The 15520-nt window shown below is 49.6% G+C and overlaps 1 protein-coding gene across 2 annotated transcripts in view; it reads left to right on the top strand.

Moving 5' to 3' along the window:
* Positions 1 to 15520, top strand: part of LOC115944895 (uncharacterized) — a 49532-nt gene that overhangs the window by 17059 nt on the left and 16953 nt on the right. Inside the window, exons 5-6 of one of the 2 annotated variants that reach the window (XR_004079396.2) lie at positions 3770 to 3910; positions 14139 to 14273. The gene's annotated coding sequence lies outside the window, so the exon portion shown is untranslated. The remainder of the gene's footprint in view (positions 1 to 3769; positions 3911 to 14138; positions 14274 to 15520) is intronic. The other variant, XR_014147281.1, reaches the window with a different exon arrangement.

Here is a 15520-nt window from a genome sequence, read left to right as displayed (position 1 = left end):
AACAGAGAAGCTCAGTAGACTCAGGACCCACAGATGCTGAGCTACAGAACGCTGTCTCCAGCATGACCCTAGGAAGGAGTGACCTTCTCCTCACAATGAAGGCAGTGTGGGCTTGGAGGGGGCCGACTTGCCCCCAGCTATGCAGCTGGCAAACTCCAGAGGCAGAATGAGTGAACCAAGGCTGCGTGCTCGATCCCATTGGTTTAGCGGCGGGTGCCACGCTGAGACTCTGGCTATTCCTCTTGGTGCCAAATTATACAACCTCTTCTTTTCCAATTAAGCTTGGGTGCATTTGAATGCCCACACCTCACCTAAAAGTTATTTTATGATTCCCATGGAACTCTAATGAACATAGGTGTGATTGCGATCATCAGGTCTTTGAGAGGGTGGCAAAAATGACTAATTTCTCACTTTTAAAAATCTACAAACGGCAGAGGTGGTGCTTCAGGACTGAGTGAAGTCACAGGTGCAAAAAAATCAGAGCTGTTGGCTCACAGCCAGTGAACTACTTCATGCTCTCCACAAACCAGAAGGTTCTTCAACCCCCTAGATGAGACATGGAGGTCATATCAATCTTAGCTCCTATGATGCCCTGTCCTTGGGAGACTTTGGGGGAACAGAGAAGGGTTTTGGGGATCCTTGGGACACAACAAAATATGAGCTACATGCTACTAAACACTTTCTACCTGCTAAGTACTTGACATCAACTTTCTCACTAAAGTAGTGCACCAGCCTTATGAAGTGAGGACTGTTTCTAAACCCATTTTGCAGATGAGGAGATTAAAACCCTAGTAGATGAAGTCACTTGTCCAAGCGTTGTGGCCCCAGAGCCTAAGCCTAACCATTAGGAATATTCTTTCTCCCAGTCTGATGACATTAGCTTACACACAGCTGTTGCAATGGGTTGAGTGTGTGGTCCAAAAGGAAACCAGGTTCTGCCCTATTTTTCAGGCCCCTGACCCCTTGGCCTGGGAGGCCGTGGGAGTCCTGAAGAGGGAGGTCACCCAGCTCTAAGAGGAAGGAAGCACCTCATCATTTCCCCACATGAGGCCTCCCACTTCCTCACCTCTAAATGGATTTGGAAGAACTTCTGGGTTTGGCCTGGGATGAAGGGTCTGAGGGATACAAAGGCTACATCATCTCACGTCTGGTCAGAGGGTCCAGATATATCTTTAAAAGCCAAATCTGAGTGATGGACTGGAACCTTCAAGGTCTTTCTATATCAAGAAAAGGAGTTTGTAAGCTACAACTATGACTAGATATGCAGGATGATTATCCCAGGTGACGTTTACCTCAGAGGGCAAAATTGTAATACAAAGCATGGGATTCGGTCAAAGGTACCTCCCTCCACAACTGGCCTCGAGTTTGAGGCTTAAATTAAGACAAATAGCCTCAAAATTTCCTCTCCAAATGGTGGTGCGGGTTTTGCAAGTGAGAATATCTTTGGAGATAGGTCATTTTTGATACTGATACAATCTCTCCATTTTATAGCTGAGGAAAATGAGACCAGGCTTTCTCAAGGTGATTCCTTGACTGACAAGGCTGAGACTTGAACCCATGTCTCTAAACCAAACAAGTCCTAATCCCTGGACTTGTTTATGACCAATTGTTCACCCATGCCTTTGAGTGCTTGAGGGTTTTGTATAGGTCAGGAGCATCTGGAAAAATCCCTCCTCATGACCCCTCTTCTCAGAAGAAAATGTGATATTCAGACTGTTATAATACAGTCTTAAAGAATAATGTTTAGGAACTCATGGGTGGGCATTTAAACATCCAGTTCCCTGCTTCCGTGAGAACAAAATAGAAACTTGTTGCAAGCCTATCCAAAATATTGGCGATCACATGCATGCCTTTGTCACTGAGTTTAATGTGCAAAATAAACATTTTCACATGACTCAAGATCCTGCAGTATCTCAAGGTCATCGTCCTAGAGAGCTCTATGTGAAGCTTCTAAGAAATCACCTAGTCTGACATTTTTTAATTGATTTTTTTTTTTTGGCCATTGACCTTTTATGTTTATAGAAGTGATGGTTAAATGTCTAATTAATTGAGAAGTTATGGTTGGTTGAATCCTGGTTAGTTGAGATCTTTGTATACTATGCAATCTGCTCTACCAAACATGCTGTAAAGAATACTTAATGGGCAGAGAAACTTCTTGATATTTGTAATAGTACTGTGCATTCTTCCTCATGTAGAGCATGCTCACTGTAAATCCAACGGGAAAAAGATAAAACACCTGAGTGACTGACACCCAGTTTAAAATCTCCCCAATTGTCTTGTAGTCTCTCATCTTGTGTCACAGTTTACAAGGCTCAAGGAATCAGGTAGAACAGGGTTTTGGCCTCTTCTCAGGCCGTATTTGCTCTGCTGGCCATGCTGCTGACCCCCCCACCCGCCCCGGAGGGAGACACGAGAGCTGCCTGCTAGCCTGCTGTGACATCGGTGTTTCGAGTCCCCACATGGACAGCCCTTCTGGTAGGAGAGCTCCGGAGCCCATCTTTCTCCCTCTGAGGCAGTCAGGTTACTCAAGAATCTGTATAAATGGCAGCACCTTTGCCTGCCTTGGATCATCCTCTCTGGGTCCAGTGATTGCCTCGTAAATCAGAGTTTTTGTCCTCCTTCCTTTAATCAAATAGAAGAGCAACAATTAAATGTGTTCTTAATATAATCACCCTTTCCTTTCTGGGCCCTGGGATAGCAAGTCTCCCCAAGTTTTGTGGGGGTGGGGGGCGTGTGTGTGTGTGTGCGCACGCGTGCACGTGTTTTCCCCAGGTTTATTTTCAGGGAAGGGATAGAGCCTTCTTGAGGCTAGACAAAGAAAAAGAATTGATGTTTAGGTCTATGGGCAACAAAGAGGAAGTCTAGAAACCTAGGACAGATTCAAGGGGGCTCCAGCAGGGTCGTCACCCAAGTACTGCACCATCAAGACGAAATACCTACATTCCAGTGTCCCTTGGTATCAAGGGATACCAAGTGTCCCTCTAGCCACTCTAGCCATCAGTGGCTCCTTGTGCCTGTCCATTGCCACAGCTCACCCTTAACTTTGGCTGCTTCATCTAAATTTACTTCATGACTCTTCAGAAGTAGTTTCTCCCACCAGTGGGAAATTCTTCTCTTATTCGTGGCTCTTGTTCAAGAGAGAAAGAAAAAGACAGAGAAAGACAGAGGGAATCTAATAGGTTCAGTTCTTTCTCTTCCTTTTATTGAGTTATTTTCTTGGACATCCTATGGCTCATCAGTCATTGGAAAGGTATCAGATAGTTCTTTTTGTGGGTTAGGCCTCCAACCCCTGACCCAGTGAGCTGCAGAGGAGGGGTATGGGTGGGGAAGAATGGTTCAAAGGGAGGCCCCACCTAAGCTGCAAGGGCTTTACAATGCGGCTCAGTTTCCCTTTGAACACCCACCAAGATAACCAGCATTTGAGGGGCTTTTTAGAGGAGCCATAATCTACCCATCAACTATCGCTTCCATGGAAGACCTGGTTCCACAGGAGACCTGAAAAAGCTGGGAGAAAGTGAGAAATGTGTCTTCCGCTCTAACTGTCCAATGCACATTTTTTCAATTTGAGGACAAAGCCCGTGGGCGATCAGGCTATTTCAGAGTGGCTCCTGCCCTTTCTGACAGCAATGCCTACAGAGCTGCTATTGTTTCCTTTAGGTGACAAATGCCACGAGCCTGGGCCAGCCAAGCCACGCTGGAGCCCAGCTGTTTCCGCACCACCACATGAGAAGGGTGCTTTGTTTTAATTGTCACATTTGTTGTTTGGAAGGATGCTTCTTAAGCACGGAATTTTCTGGGTGACATTTCTGTAAGAATTGCATGCAAATGTCCCAGTGGAAGGTCGTGATTGGTCTGGAAAGGTTATCTCCATTCGTCTAGATGATCGTCTTCACAAAAGAAGAAAGTTCAGGTAAGGAACCCAGGGCTGGGGTGCAGGCGGGGAGAAAGGTCATCTGGTCTACTTCACTCTGTCTGCCGAGCCCCACCTGCAGGTGGCTGTGTCCGTTTGCTCCTGGCCTGCCACGGTTTGCCTCGGCCTAGAATAACCCTGCTGGCTGAGGCACTGTCCCGAAGCTTCCCCCCAGATCGCCCGTTTCCTGGGAACAGGCTCCTTTTGAGCAGACGTAATGCATCCTCCAGTTGCTCTGAGATAAGCCCTGTAGAGAACTCTCTCCTCTGAACAACTGAGGCTCTCTCGATAGATCCTGGAAGGGTTGGTTGAGGGGACAATTTACTAATGGTTTGCTATCCAAAAACACTATTTGAACAACTGCCCTTTCTGAACCAGAACCAAACCAAACCAAACCCCAGAATCTCTCTGGAAACTCGGCTGAGATGAATATGTTTCTTATTACAATAGAGCAATCTGATAACCCCTTCTTCCCCATCTCAGGCTGGCAGTGGGAGAGGGATGGATTTTCAGTGAGACACACTCAGATTGAAGCTGCCAAGGAAACAGGATCTGTCTTGATTTATGTGTGTGTGGGGGCGGGGGGAGGGATTTCTTGCCCCTCTGCCCAGTCACTCCTGCTGAAATCAGACTGTTTCTTTTCCTTCTGAGGTGGCATAATTAACCTGGGAGGTCACTCAGGGCAGGGGTGGGAGAGGGGGGAGGCAGGGAGCACAAAGCCTTGGACGGCGCTGTGCATGAGGGAGAGCAGAGAAGCTTCCAGAGGCGTGAGGGGATTGACGTGGCAGAGTGCGAGGGTCTAATGAATCATGTCAGCTGTGGACTGGGGATTCACAACAGCTGCATGCGCAAGCCGGGGCACAGTCCTTGGGGAAGCAGGGGGTGGGGACGTGAGGGCCGGCCTGCCCCGACCTGCCTCCATTAGCTGTAATTATGCTGTGCTTCTGCTTGGGGGCAGCAAGGGCCATCCAGGCCGGATGGCTGCTGGGACTACCAGAGCCCTGCATTTTGAGCCTGTGGTCAGTCAGCTGTAAAAATGGGCCACAGTTGGCAACAACAGAAGGAGTCGGAGGCCTGAAGCAATTTTTCTTTGAAATCAGCTTCTAAATTGCAGGGAGTCCAAGTAAATTGACACATTTAGTAGCTTGAGCTCCTTTCCCCGTTCCCACTTCATTGCCTCGGCTGGCCTCTCCTCGCTGGAGCCTTTCTGGGCCTGGGGGCGGGGGTGGGCTCTGCTCTAGTTTGGGGGGGAAGGGGGGATGGTTTCTCTGGGCGCACATTTTCATTACTGACACTAACGAGTGCAGAGTGCATTTCAACTTACCAACTGAAAACCCTTTTTGCACAAAAGAGACCTGTATCTGCCAGGGCGGGGAGCCGGGGGGACCCCATAAAATAAAAACCAAAGAAGTAGCAAGTGCACATTGCATGATAAATACAGGTTGCCCCACAATGTAGGCTCTTGCGTCCATCCGGCCTCCCGGGTAGAGAAAGCCACTTTCTTAGGTGGCAGAATTCTCCTACAGTTTAGCTAGTTTGAATCCCGGAGTGTTTCCTGCCTCATGGGAGCTGAAATCACATGACAGAAGCAGGCCCTCAGGAGTCTACCGATAGATAGGCTGCTCAGCGTCTACAGCAAGGTCTTCTTCTAGAACTGCGGGCCCGGGCCCCTGCAGCCTTGAAGCCGTGGGGGAGGAAGGTGGCATTGACCGTGGACAGTCTCTGTGCGTCTGAGGGATGGAGCTGCGGGCGCAGGCAGGAATGCAGATCCCCGTTCAGCCACTTAGTGGCTGGGCACAGGACTTCATCTCCTGCGACTCAGGCTCCTGGTCCCTCAGTGGGGGTCATAGTAACTAGTGAGGCTTAGTTGGGATGAGGCGCCCATGTACCAACACCAGCATACCGGACCTGCCCTGAGTGAGCATCTGCTACTTTTCATCCTCACGGAAGAGCATCAGGCTCACATTTTCGGTTCCCAAGCTGGGGGAGCTCAGGCAGTGGGCGGTCATGTCCTAGCATCATCCTCGATGTGAGCCCCGACTTTCTGCCTCCCATCCCGGAAGCACAGTCCTCTAGCTGGCTGGGTTGGGGCCTTTGCACTCTTGACTTCTGCTCCTTTGCCGCTCTCCTCCTCCTCCTCCCTCCCCTCTCCGCCTGTCCTCATGTGCTGGTGGAGGTCCCACTCCTCTGGGGAGCGTCCCCCAAGTCCCCCGGAAGGATTCCTAGAGCATCATGAGCACTGCTTGTCTCTTAGCCAGTGTAACACGGTGATACTAATTAGCTGCCCATGAATCCACGGCTCCTCTTAAGCCAGGGGGCACAAGGGGCTTTTTCTGGGTCTTTGCATTTTCCTCACTACCGAGCCCAGGGCCGGGCTCAAAATAGGTGCTCAGTCAACAGCGGCTAATGCACGGAGTGCTGTAAAAATACAGAGTGGCCTGAAAACTGGCCAGAAGACCAGTGGTCGTCGGGATTGTGTCTGGAATGGACCGAGCACCTTCTAGGCCCAGGGATGGGGCAGTGAACAAAACACACGAGGAACGAGAATACACGAACGGTGCTGGGACCGGCAGTTCTTCCACTGGTGGGAGTGAGGGACGCGGAGGGGAAAGGTCACCGCGCTCTTGACAAGTATCGGGGTGGTTTGTACTCGAGCTACACTGGAGCTACAGTCCCCTGAATGCCCTGTCTTGTATGGTTCCAGGTGAGCCCTGGCCTCATGAGGCCAAAATTGGGAAGCACGAGGTAGAGCAAGAACCGGAGTTCTCAAGCTTCGAATGTGGTGCGGGGCGACCAGCTACCAAATGGGCTTGTGCACACTGCCGCTGGCCCTGCTGGCTCACCCGGGGGGTGCGGGGCAGCCCCTGGCTCTGGGGGTCTTCTAGCTCCCACCAGACCTCCTGCAGCTTCTCCAGATCCAGCTCTGCAGCGCGGGGAGCCAGCCTGTCCTGCAGGTCACCCGCGGCATCAAGGTAACGAGGGACAGAAGTGGGTTCCACTCCCCCTGCAGGTTCCGGTTGTCGTGTGAGCCTCAGCTCCCCTTCGCAGGTTCTAGTTTGTTCTTGCTGTCACCTGCATCCCACTTTCTTCTCAACTGATGGCCTGGCTGACCTCTAGTCATGCACGGACTGCACAGCCAGCCCAGTCCAGCATAGATCTAGCCCCTGCACACGCTACAGATCCCTCCTTGGGAGATCACCCACAGCGGTTCTGCCTCTCTGACTCAACGCCGCCTGATCCCAGGGGCAGAGCAGATCACATTTGCAGACCCTCCTACTGGCAGGTACAGTGCTGGACATGCCTTGTTGCCTAAGGGGGTTCACGTGCACTGAGTCGGCGTGGACCCTGAAAATCCCCATCACAGAGGCGAGGGACTGGGGCGCCCAGCGCTCCCTGTCTCCCCTGGGCCGTTCAGGTCGGGGCTGGGGTTGACGCAGAAGTGGTGGGACTTACTCGTGTCTGTGACCAGCGCTGGAGGAACAACCTGATCATCAAGGAATGGGTGCGAGAAAGATCCCAAAGGTGCTCCGGGTGGCCATGACTGGCAGGGAGAGGTGCACTGCTTTCCTTTTGGTCCAGCAGATGGTTGCCTGGCTTCCGTTAGAGATGCCCGGGAATCCCATTTCCCAGATTCAGGGGATGCATTTGCCTTCAAAGCAGCAGCAACAGCAGCTGGACCTGGTCCTGCTGGGGCCACAAGCGTTTTCATAGGAGTCGGCCCTTGGCAAGCAGCGCTGGAGGGTGCTTTCGTGCGGGGCCAAACACGGCGCTCCTGAGCAGCAAGGCTGCGGGGATCCCAGGCAGGTCGGGATGAGGAAAGACATCCAAAATGGATGTAAAATATGCAACAACATATATATATTCATGTGAGGAAAACAGGATGTGGAGAAAGGAAAGAAATGGAAACCATAAACCTCCCAAGACGCTGGGTTCTAGAGTGATAAATTGAAACCTCCACATCTGTCACCAGAGTGCCATAATTTTATCATCCTTCCCATGCAGTGCTGTGCTATTTTGGGTTCTGGTTTGTTGGTTTTGTTTTTGTTTTGTTTTGTTTTTTCCCCTCTCTCACCTCTGTGTGCCCAAGATGTCTGACAAACACACGTGTAAGAAAATGCTTTATGTTCCCCAGCACGGATGGAGAATTTATTACAGGAAACGCCTCTCCAAGCTGCCTCCCCTGGGTCATCATGCTCTGCCCTGCAAAAAGATCTCATCTGAGAGCATAAGCCTAATTAATTTGCCCACGATGGTCTTGTGCCCGGGGAACCGAAACCCTGTTGCTCTTCACTCGGAGGATTCTTTCCCTAAGCCACAGATTCAAGCTGAACGGAAAAAAACCTGCCAGCCTCCCTTCTTGCAAAGACAATGTGCCTCCCCTCCCCCGACGCAGACTGTGTCCATGCTTTCTCTGTCCTGCTCTAAGTTCCTTTGTAATGGGGGGCGGGGGGGGACAAAAAAGGCAAAACAAAACAAAAGAAAGAAACTTGGAACTCTTTTGAGGACAAGGAAGGAGAAGCCAGAGGAAGTTGGAAGCATCTGATGTTACCGGATTACGATCTGTTCACCTAAGTGAGATACTGAATCAAATGAACAATCGAGAGCCTGTAGAAGCCTTAAACCATGCCACGCCTTCCCTCTTGGCCTTTCCAGCCAGGCCTCTTCTGGTTCGGGATGCCTGCAACCCTCTACCTGGGCACCTCTTCCCGCCTTGGATGATGCAGGAGCTGCAGGCTGCGCCCCGCAGGCTCTGGGAGGGGTCTCCCCTCTGCACCTGCGTTGTCCGACGAGTGAGCGAGGGGCCAGGCCACCTTGGGGGGTGTCAGTCTGCCTGGAGCCCCGAGGCGGAGACAGCCCTGCACAGAGCACACTGGAGGCTAGGTTGTTCTGAGAATGGTATTTGCAGCCGCGGGCCCGGCCATGAAACTTAAGGAAAGAAGCTGCCATCCATCTCCAGTAGGGAGGGCCTGGGACAGGGCAGTAGGCTGGTCACCAGCCAGCCCGAACAGCCATCTGCTGCGATCAAATCATTTCTCCTTGGAACATGGTGACACTTCACCGTAAAAAGGGAACTGAGCCATTTTGGGACATTGGCTTGGGCCCTTTCCAGCTCTAGTAATAAAAAGTTCCGTTTCCCTGGGAGGGTTTATGCAGTGAGAGCAAAAGGGCTACGGCCAGGCGCCCCCAACCCTCTCATTTCTCCTCCAGTCCCCAGGCAGATGCTCTCATATCCTGCCATTTATATGCTTCTCTGTGAGGGAGTCAGACCTAAATGAGCCCCACAGTCTGCTTGGAAGATTTATTTTGCAATATAAAATGCATGACCTCTTCTCCCTAAACCACCTTCAATCCTACCTCACATGATTCCCCTTGAACGCTTTACCTGGACGTTTACCATTCCTGGGCAAGCTCTGAGTTTTCTCTGTTCCTTCTAAGACCACATCATGTCTACACGGAGATCTCCTCCAACATTTCAGTTTCCTGAATGCATCCATTCTTAAGGTTGGGCGCAAATGCTACATCATCCTTGAAGCCTTGGCTGAGACCCCAGTGCTCCTGCCCCCCTCAAGAGGGGATCTTCTTTCCTAGATTTCCCTAGAATTCCCCTATTTATGGTAGCCTATTTTAGGGGTCCCATTCATTTCTGCACCATAGTGGTTTCTAGCTACATGGTACGTTGTTAAGTACATGGATTCTGGAGGCAGATTTTCTGGGTGTAAACCTGGGCTTAGGTATTTACTGTGTGACCTTGGGCAAAAGGTTTAACCTGTCTGTGCATTAGTTTCTCCATTTGTGAGATGGGGATAATAACTACCACGTATGACTGTTGTACAAATTAAATGAGCAAATTTATGTTGAATGTGTGGAACTATGACTAGCAATGCTCAGGAAAGGTGGTTGTGTTTACTACTATTATTATTATTATGGCAGGGGTCCATCCTGTCTATCTACCACATAGCGTTTTGCATATTGGTGCATGTTTATTTATAAATAAGTAGATGGCCAATGGATCCATAAGACTTCCATTCCTTACAAGTTGATCCCATTTTCCTCCATTAGTTTTGAGTTACAGGGGACTTGATCAAACTGATTTAGACTTTACATGATATTATGAACACACGTCGTAAATATAATATATGAGATGATCGTTCTTTCTACCTCAGCATGCCATCTCATTCTGCCGCTGCCCAGAGGCAATATCGAGATGCTCTTGACAGCATTGTGTGGAGATGACATAGAGCCAATCCTGGCCCTCTACGCATCCAGAGTTCAAATCAAGCCTTCTAGCAATAGATGAATAATAAACAAATCAGGGCACCTGGGTGGCTCCGTTAGTTAAGCGTCCGACTTGATTTCGGCTCGGGTCATGATCTCAGGGTCATGTGATCAAGAGAGCCCTGTATTGGGCTCCGTGCTCAGCACAGAGTCCGCTCGAGATTATCTCTCCCTCTCCCTCTGCTTCTCTCCTAGTTCATGCATGCACACTCTCTCTCTAAATAATAAAATCTTAAAAATAAAATAAACAAATCACTGCTGGCCTCGGTCTATCTGGAAGTGCCTGGCATCTCACAATATGACTTGGCCCACCATACAGACACTGGCCCAGTAAGGCCAGATGTGGGTTCTAGAAGTAGAAGTTAGTGATTCAGACACACCCCAGCTCTAGGAAGGGCCTTGGGGAAGCCATGGAATTTTTGTCATAGACCTGGTGTGAACCCTCTCATTTGGGAGGTGTCCCCACACAAGTATTGCTGTCCATAGTCCTGTCTTAAGGATCATTTGTAAAAGGCCCTGATGGTTTCGGCTAAACCTGGGTTCTGCTGGTTCTTGCCCTGCCTCTCTTTGGAATTCTAGAGCAGGTGAGAAAAAATATGGGGATGGGAAAGAATGGGGGGAAAGGAGAAAAAGAATGAGAGAGAGAGTGGGAGGGAGAGACAGAATATGAATGAAATACCAGGGAGAAGAAGGAGAGACTTCAATGTTGACATCTTTTTCCACTGTTGTTACCATGAATGAAACAACAAAGCAACCTGTCTACAATATCGATCCCCCGAGGGAGAGTGAGGACTGCTGCACCCAGGGAAGACAAGACACATCGTGCGGCCAGTCTGCGGGGACAGAGAAGGTGCACCAGCCCGGTGACCGTGGACCATGGAAGGATCCTGGCCGCGCAGCGAGATGGAAGCATTCACAGTTCTTCTTGTCTTTCTTGATGAAAAATTTGCAATTTTTACACTGTGGCAGAGCAAATGGAACTGTGACTTACGATTCACAATTTATGTCGTTTGCCATTTCTATCATGTTTCTCGCTGGCTCGGAGCTTTATTGCGCTCAGTTTCATGGAGAGAAGCTGCAGAGGCAAGGGGAGGCACTGGGCCCACTCCATCCTTGAAGTCATGTTTACAGCAGATGTTTCTTTATTTATTTAAATTCATTCTCTGGACCAAAAAAGTCTTGGAGGAGCAGATTGGGAGTCCCGAGTTGCTTACAGATCTAGGTGGGAAAGACCAGGTGGGCTCAGGGATCCGACGGGAACAGGAAGGAGAGGATGTCTTGAATAAATTATCAGAGTCAAAATCCTGCCCAGCGATAGCTCAGACGTGATTGTAATGCGGTGTAAATTTCTGCAGTTTGTGATGTATTCAACCTCCGTTAACAAGCACCAGAAAACACGAATCAAACCCCATGCGGGTATGACTGTCTCCAGGAGGGGAATCCAAATAGAGCCCAGAGCAGTGGCCAGCCACCCCGGGGGCTTCATTTAGTCCCTCTCAAGCTGGTAAATACAGCAGATTTCTGTTGAAAGCAAATATGATTACAATGGTTTAAATAATTTAAAGGCCAAATAAAAATCTTTGCAGAGTCGGTTGAGGTGTTAAGCACAAATGTCTCACGGGCAATTAATTTCAGTCCAGATCAAAGTGGTAAATCAGGCTGCAGGGAAGGCTCTGCACCTGTCTTGTGGCGGGGGGGGGCGGGGGGGCGGTGTGCGCACACGCACCTTCCCGGGGGTTTCTGGGAAGGCGAGGCTGTTGCCACGTGACTTCCCCCCCCCCCCGCCCCCCGCGCAGGACGGTGGAAAGGGACTTGTGTTAGGAGCTGAGCTGTGTGGCGGCCGTTCTGAATGTTCCATGCAGAACATCTGCGCAACGGAATACCATGCCACTATAAAAAAATAAGGTAAACCTGCATGAATTGATGCGGAAAGATCCCTAGGATATACTGTCAAGGGAAAAAAGCAAGGTGCGGAGCAGGTGTATGTCATATACTACTTTCTACAGCAGTGTTTCTCAAAGTTTTCTTCATTATCACCCCCCAAGAAACCTTTAGAGATGTTTTCCCCCTGAATGCCACCCCCATGGAATTTTAATAGCATGTATATCTGTTTCTATGCTGCATGTCTAATGTATATTTGTGATTTAACCATAAAAAGGGGAAGAATTTTTTTGCTTCCCAGAATCCATTTTCACCCCCTTGGGGGTGGTATCACCCCCCCACTGAGAATGCCTATTCAATAAGAAGGTGAGAAAATAAGTATATTATGTAACACCCTCGAAGGCTACATAAGAAACTAATAAAAGAGTTGCCTACGAGGAAGGGAGGGAATGGGGACATGTGGGCAGAGGTATGATCAAGCTTGCCCCGTGTAGCGGCTCGTGGCTGGATCTATTGGTAGAGCGCGCGACTCTTGGTCTTGCGGTCGTGAGTTCGAGCCCCAGCTTCGGTGGAGATGACTTAAAGAAAATAAAATTAACTTAAAAAGATTTCCCCCGTGTATTCCCTTTTCTATTATTTTGTTTCTGGACTATGCAAATATAGTGCCCATTGAAAACAATGCAATCAAAAGACATATAACTTCATTTTTTTTCTGAAGTAAAACAAAAAAACCCCGAGGACATGTGAGGAGCAGCCAAACAAAACAAACAAGCAAGCAAACCCTGCAGGCTGTTGACACTCTTCCCTAAACCAAGCAAGAGGGCCTGCTGGGACTAGAGGCCACCCTTCCTGCCACACTGCACCACCTGGGGGGGCCTCTGCTCCTCAACAAGAGTCTTTTGTCCTCCCCGGTTTATTTTTTGGCAAGAGGAAACCGAGAGTATACTCTGCACCCTTATCAGGGCTGTTTGGGCTCGGGCTCATTTTGAAGATTGCAGCTTCTACTTGAAAAGCGTCAGGCTGTTTCCAAGCCCGGGGTAGAGCGTGCGCCAGGCTCTCCCAGACAATGGGAAATGCAGGAGGAAATCACCTGCGCCCTCTCCCCCTCCCATGGCATGCATGCACAGGCCATCTCGGGGAGGGAACAGGATGGGGCAACGGAGCCCTGGTGGGGAGAGGTACAAGGGCAGAGATCCTGAGCCCGGGAGGTTCCTGATCAACCAGAGCTGGAGGGAGGGGTCAACTTCCTCCAGCAAAGTGTGTTTCCTCCTCCCACAGGGAGCCCTCCCGAGGAGGAAAGGCCATGCTTAAGGTTGATTAGTAGACCAGAAATTCCATTGTGGGATTAACAAAACAAAACAAAACAAAGCAAAACATCGGGCTCCCACTTCAGTGTATCAGCAACTTTAATGTGATTGTGTAATGAGGCAAGATGATAAATAAGATATGCATGATTGCGCCCTCTCCTTCGCTTAAAAATATCAAGCGCTGCAATGCCTATTTGGCATGAATGGTCTGCCTTTGAATGAGTTTTGTTTTTTCAATGCTCCAAAAAGTGACCTAGGGAGGAGGGAGTTAGTACATTGAGGTCAAGTCCTGGTTGTGCCCCAAAGCCTCAGCGTCCCCATCTGTAGATTGGGTGTAATAATAGGTACCGTGTCCACAAGATGATGCTGTTGTAATGTTGTAAAGGATGAATGACTTGATACAAGAAACGTTTCCTAAGAGTAGGATACTTTCACGGTTGACATTGTTACTTCTACAAGACGGAGGGGTGGCGTCTTGCTTTTCAGACCTCAGGAGAGGACACTCAACCAGCTTGATGGAATTGAAATGTCTCTGCGTCCTTTGTGGGAGATTCTTAGAACACACATCCCCCTTCTTTACTGTGGATTCACTTCTCAACTTCTTCAGAAGGTGGAAGCCACTTGTGAGGGTGTGGTTTGGCTTTCCAGGCTGTGGGTACAAAATGGCCCCCTCGAGGCTGGATTTTATGCCCTCTTGCCACTATTTCCCTTTGAGGCCTCAGGTTTGTCCCTGAACTTGAGTTTTTTCCTCTTTCCATCTCTAGGTGATGCTCTTTGAAATACACGCCGGGAAACGCTGTGTGTCAGGAAGCCGAGCCACATTTCCTTCTGCTGGGCCTTGTGAAGGCTGGCCTCTGGGCTGTTAAGTGCCTGGCTCCTCAGCAGGATTCTCTGTCATGGTGAGTTCTAGAGACCCCGTCCATCCTACTAACCTGGGTTCCTACCGAAGAATCTGAGCTTTATATTTTTAAAACAATGTATTTATTATTTAAGATCTTTATTAACACACGCTTGCTGTTTGTTGATCTTTTTAAAAAATCAAATCATATACTTGCATTACAAATTAAAAATGAGGTCCTTAGAAATCTCAGTTTGACCAGATACGAAACGTTTAAAAACCTCTAAAGGTGTAGTGAGAAAAATCAGGCTTTAAAGAAACAAAACAGAGGTGCCTGGGTGGCTCAGTTCGCTAAGCCTTCGGCTCGGGTCATGATCCCAGGGTCCTGGGATGGAGCCCTGCATCAGGCTCCCTGCTCAGCGGGGAGTCTGCTTCTCCCTCTCCCACTGCCCCTCCTCCTGTTTGTGCTCTCTCTCTCTCTGTGTCAACTAAATGGATAAAATATTTTTTAAAAAAATCTTTAAAAAATAAAAAAACAAAACAACCAAAAAAACCCACGTTTGTCATTCCCAGTAAGAGACATCGTTAGGTAAAAATAATAGAAACCCCATCCTGCCCAGATAATGCAGGTAGTTCTGGTTATCCGGTCAGTGGGCAAAAAGGCAGCGCTGAAGGTCTTCAGCTCCACTCTTTTGTTCATTTTTTTGTTGCTGGAATTTTATATTCGTTCTTGGTGGGTGCCTAAATCAGGTGGCAGGAGAGATGGTAAACTGGCATTTCCTTGGCCCGCCCTGCTCAGCCTGGGAGCCACGTCTCAGCCCGTGGTCGGCTGCTTTTGTCCCGGTGCCATCTAGTGGTTTTGGGTTTTCTGGGCATCTGTGTGGGAAACTGAAGTTGTGTGGGTACCGACCTTGAGGTGGCTGCTGACCTTGGGTCTCATCTCCTTGCCTTTTCACTGCTGTCCTCTTTAGGCTCTCTTTGGCGAGGCGAGACCGCTGCGGAATCGTGTTCTGTCTCAAGGGTCTACCTTGCTCTCCTGCACCCTGCTTCTCGGCCCCCCACCACCCTTCTCCCCTTCTCCCCGCACAGGAGGGTTGGAAGGCTGTGGTCCACGCTCGCAGGCTCCCACAGGCAGGAAGTTGGGAGCCCGCGGGGACCTATGGTAGGGCCAGCACTGGGGGTACTGACCTTGGGGAGCTCTCCCGATCGATCCCCGATTCTTTAACCCCACTCTCACTGCTCTGGTAGTTCTGCTGGTGATGGCGTGGAGGCCCCGGGCAAGGGGAACCGTCCATGATGCCTACGGTG

The sequence above is a fragment of the Leptonychotes weddellii genome, chromosome 7 (genome assembly GCF_054177405.1).
Source record: "Leptonychotes weddellii isolate Sample4059 chromosome 7, ASM5417740v2, whole genome shotgun sequence".
Lineage (NCBI taxonomy): Eukaryota > Metazoa > Chordata > Mammalia > Carnivora > Phocidae > Leptonychotes > Leptonychotes weddellii.
Note: the sequence above shows the minus strand (reverse complement) of the source record. Positions and strands in the feature narration are given on the sequence as shown.